Genomic DNA, 5,080 nt, shown 5'->3' on the forward strand with positions numbered 1-5,080 from the left:
TGATTGCTTTATTGTCTCTTACTTTCCCTTCATCCACTGCATATAGCATCTAATTAATCCACTTGCAAAAAGATTTAATTAGTTACTCACAAAGTGTTTAATTGCAATAATTATTTTAAAACCCAATTCACCCCCTCCCTCTTGGGTTGTCTATCTGGGCAACAAAAAATTATGCTAATAATCTATATATCGTTCCCTGAGAAATCTACCTCGGACTTCCGAGAATTTACTACTTGTGCGATTCTCCTGCACTTGGGAGAGCATTTCTGTGACGCATCAAGTTTTTGGCGCCGTTGCCGGGGAACGGCTTAGTTATTAGTATAATTTTAGATTTAATTAGTACCTTAGTAGTTAGTTTTTCTTCTTTGTTTTCGGAAAAAAGATATTGCTTTTTTTTTCCTGCACAGTCTACATCAAACTCTGATATTACAGTAATTCACTGTCTGATTGGACTCAAATTTGGTCATCAGGTGCAGGACCTGTCTTTCATCTGAACGGTCTGATTGACATTCTGAAACTTTTAAGACCATTAAATTAATATAAAACCTTGCTGTTGTCTGTTTTGAATTTTCTATATTTAAATATATTTTTTTAGAATCAGAATTTTATTGTTATCATATCTCATTAACCCTTGTTGCTAATTGAAAATTGATAAAAACTTAAAAAAAGAGCAAGGGTGATCATTTAAAAAAAATAATAAAACAAATTAATTAAATGTTGTATGCTAGGTTGGAATAGGGACAACACTAGGCGCCTGAATTGACAAACATTTGACAATTCCTTAGATCATAATATTGAAAATCTTTCGCAAAATTTCAGATATGTTGAGATGGCTGATGATGATGTAGGAAGTCACCATGGTGATGAAGGTAGACCCCCAGTTATGACACTTTGACAATACTTACACCCTACTAGGACTAGTCAACCTTCATGCATGATTATTCCTGAAAATGTAGGACACTTTGAGATCAAACCAGGAGTAATTCAATTGCTGCCCAAGTATCATGGAATGGAATCCAAGAACCCTTATCTTCACCTTAAGAATTTTGAGAAAATTAGCATCACATTTAGAGTGCCAAATGTATCGGAAGACATCCTTAAATTGAACTTATTTCCTTTTTCCTTAAAGGATAAAGCCAAAACATAGCTGAACTCCTTGAGACCTAAATTGCTAGGAACATGGCATGATATGCAAAGAGAATTCTTGAAAAAATTCTTTCCCGCACAAAGGACTAACTTTTTGAAAAGGCACATTAGTAATTTCCAACAAAAAGACCATGAAACATTTTATGAATGCTGGGAGAGATTTAAAGAATTGCTTCTCTCTTGTCCTCATCACGGGTTTGAAACATGGAGAACCATTTGTTTCTTTTACGAAGGGTTGTCTCCACAGTTAAAATAATTTATAGAGACTATGTGCAATGGTCTATTTTTGGAAAAGCAACCTGATAAGGCATGGGATTATTTAGACTCTCGCAAAGACTGCACAATTATGGGATACAGGGGATAGAGTGCATAAACCTTTGCCTAAGCCTACTAGCATTGGACACGGGGGCCTTTACAACCTTAGTACTCAGGATGATATTCAGGCTAAAATGGCAGCCCTTACTAGGAAGGTAGAGGAAATTGAACTTAGAAGGATTGAACCCGTCAAGACCGTAAAACATAACAGCGAGTGTTGTAGGATTTGCGAGATGCCTGGCCATCTCACCACTGATTGCCCCACAATTCCCACATTCAAGGAAGTCTTGCACGATCAGGCCAATGTTATGAATACCTATCAAAAATCTTTCAATAATCCTTTTTCGGGTACTTACAACCCTGGATGGAAGAACCATCCAAATTTCAGGTGGAGGAATGACCAACCTCAACAAGTATATAACCCAACTCCTCCACCTCCGCAACCTCATTATGCACACGCACCCCTCAAAAATCCAGTCTCGAAGAAACTTTGCAATCTTTCATGCAAGGTCAAGCCAAAATCAATGATGAAATAAGAAATCAACTGACAACGCTGACCACTACTTTAAGTGCTCAAGAGAAGGGTAAGCTACCAGCTCAACCACAACCTAACCCTCAAGTCTACGGCGGTAGCAATGCATCATCTTCAACTTCGCATAAAGAACAAAAGAAGAGTATAATAACTTTGCGAAGTGAAAAAGTTATTGACCGACCAGTCCCAGAACAAACACAAGTCATATCTAATTCTGACCCTTTAAAGACAAAAGAAAAGGATAACGAAGAAACTAAAGCACCAACATCTACTGAAAAAATCAAATGTCCTTTTCCTGCACCATTTCCACAAAGATTAAAGCCCTTGCAAAAGCTTGAACCAAACTCTGAAATTCTTGAGCTTTTTAAGCAAGTAAAAATCAATGTACCTCTTCTTGATGCAATCAAACAAGTGCCTTCATATGCAAAATTTTTGAAGGATTTGTGCACTGTCAAACGTCGATTAGATGTCAAGAAGAAGGCATTTCTGGCTGAAAATGTGAGTGCGATTTTACAGCATAACATTCTCCCTAAATATAAGGATCCAGGTTGCCCAACTATCTCGTGCATCATTGGCAATTTTAGGATTGAGCGAGCATTGCTAGATTTAGGAGCGAGTGTGAACTTGTTGCCATATACGGTATATGAGCAACTCGGTTTGGGTGAGCTGAAACCAACAACTGTCACCTTACAATTAGCTGATAGGTCAGTGAAGGTCCCTAGAGGAATTATCGAAGATGTGTTGGTCCAAGTAGACAAGTTCTATTTTCCTGTCGACTTTATCGTACTGGACACACATCCGGCTTTCAATTCTCCATCTTAGATTCCGGTCATCTTAGGACGTCTATTCCTTGCAACTTCTAATGCATTGATCAATTGTAGGAATGGTGTCATGAAGCTTTCTTTTGGCAATATGACCTTGAAACTGAACATCTTTAGTATAAGCAAACAACCCAGTGATCATGAAGAAAGTAAAGAGGTTGAATGGGTTGAAACTATTGCGGAAGAATATCTGTTAAAAGAAACATTTACTGAATCGGCTGACAATGGTTTGATAGATTGGTTTTCTGAAGGTACTGCTGATGATGTGGTCCCGCCTGTTTTAGATAATTCGGATGTCATGATGGTCAATAGGTGGAGATCGAGAATAAAGGAATTCGAGCAGTTGCCCTCACAAGGGACAAAATTTGTACAATCTCGGAAACAAGCACCCATACTTGAGCTGAAACCCTTACCAAGGGAACTCAAGTATGCCTTTCTTGGACCCGATAACACTGTTCCCATAATTATCTCGACTGAGCTCGATAATGATCAAGAAGGAAAATTACTTACGGTCCTAAAGAGTCATAAAGAAGCGCTTGGATGGTCGATTGCAGACTTAAAAGGGATTAACCCTTTGATTTGCATGCATCGGATATATTTGGAGGATAATGCGAAAACCACAAGGCAAATGCAGCGTAGGCTGAATCCTACAATGAGAGACGTGGTTAAAACAGAAGTCCTCAAGTTGCTTGATGTGGGTATTATTTACCCAATTTCCGACAGCAAGTGGGTGAGTCCTACTCAAGTCGTGCCCAAGAAAGCGGGTCTGACGGTAGTCAAAAATGAGTAGGGTGAGTTAGTTTCGACTCGCGTTCCGACGAGTTGGCGCATGTGTGTTGACTACCGAAAATTGAATTTGGTCACTAGAAAAGATCACTTTTCTCTATCCTTCCTAGACCAAGTTTTGGAAAGAGTTGCAGGACACAAATTCTATTGTTTTCTCGATGGCTATTTTGGGTACTACCAAATCGAGATTTCACCAGAAGATCAAGAGAAGACTACCTTCACTTGTCCTTTTGGCACATTTGCTTTCTGTCAGATGCCGTTCGGGTTGTGTAATGCACCTGCAACATTCCAAAGATGCATGCTCAGCATTTTTGAAAATATGAACGAGAAATTTTTAGAAGTATTTATGGATGATTTCTCTGTTTTTGGCGATTCATTTGATGATTGCCTGTCACATTTACAAGCAGTCTTAGCTCGATGCATGGAAAAGAATCTAATACTGAATTGGAAGAAATGCCACTTCATGGTGCCAAAGGAAATTGTCCTAGGACATATTATTTCATCGAAGGGCATGATAATTGATAGAGCTAAGATTGACTTAATCGCCAAGCTACCTGCACCCAAGACGGTTAGAGATGTTAGATTATTTTTGGGTCACGCAGGATTTTATAGGAGGTTCATCAAGGACTTTAGTGTCATAGCTCGACCATTATGTAACCTCCTATCCCTTGATACACCATTCAATTGGACTGAAACCTGTCAAGAGGCATTTGAAAAGCTGAAGTCTATGCTTAGCACTGCACCCATCGTGCGACCACCTGATTGGTCATTACCTTTTGAGATCATGTGCGATGCTAGTGACTATACGATAGGAGCTGTCCTAAGACAACGCAAGGATAATAAGCCATATGTCATTTACTATGCAAGCAAAACTTTAAACAATGCTCAAGTGAATTACACTACCACCGAGAAGGAATTGCTTACAGTAGTATTTGCATTAGACAAATTTCGCTTTTATATCCTTGGTGCTCCTATTGTTATCTTTACAGACCATGCAGCGCTAAAATATTTATTGGATAAGAAAGAGGCCAAACCACGCTTAATACGATGGATACTTCTACTCCAAGAATTTGACATCACAATCAAAGATAAAAAGGGAGTAGAGAATGTGGTTGCTGACCATTTATCACGGCTAGTTTTTAATGATTCGGTGCCACAGTTTTTCATCAAGGACTCATTTCCCGAAGAGCAGCTGTTTGCACTTTCTACTATGCCATGGTATGCTGATATTGTAAACTTTCTTGTCACGAACCGGATGCCGGAGTATTGGGGATCGAATGATAAGAATAATTTCTTGCGTGAAGTAAGGAGTTATTATTATGATGCCCCTTATTTGTTCAAGTATTGCAATGATCAAATCTTTAGAAGATGCATTCCAGATCATGAGATACAAAGTGTACTCTCTTTTTGTCATGCCAGTGCTTGCGGAGGACACTTTGCATCCAAGAAAACGGCAGCTAAGGTGTTGCAATGTGGTTTT

General features: G+C 38.8%; 1 pseudogene; it reads right to left on the reverse strand.

Moving 5' to 3' along the window:
• Positions 1-1,246: 1,246 nt before the first annotated feature.
• Positions 1,247-1,344, reverse strand: LOC120107686 (annotated as a pseudogene).
• Positions 1,345-5,080: the final 3,736 nt, after the last annotated feature.

This window comes from Phoenix dactylifera, unplaced genomic scaffold (genome assembly GCF_009389715.1).
Source record: "Phoenix dactylifera cultivar Barhee BC4 unplaced genomic scaffold, palm_55x_up_171113_PBpolish2nd_filt_p 000959F, whole genome shotgun sequence".
In the NCBI taxonomy this organism is placed as follows: domain Eukaryota; kingdom Viridiplantae; phylum Streptophyta; class Magnoliopsida; order Arecales; family Arecaceae; genus Phoenix; species Phoenix dactylifera.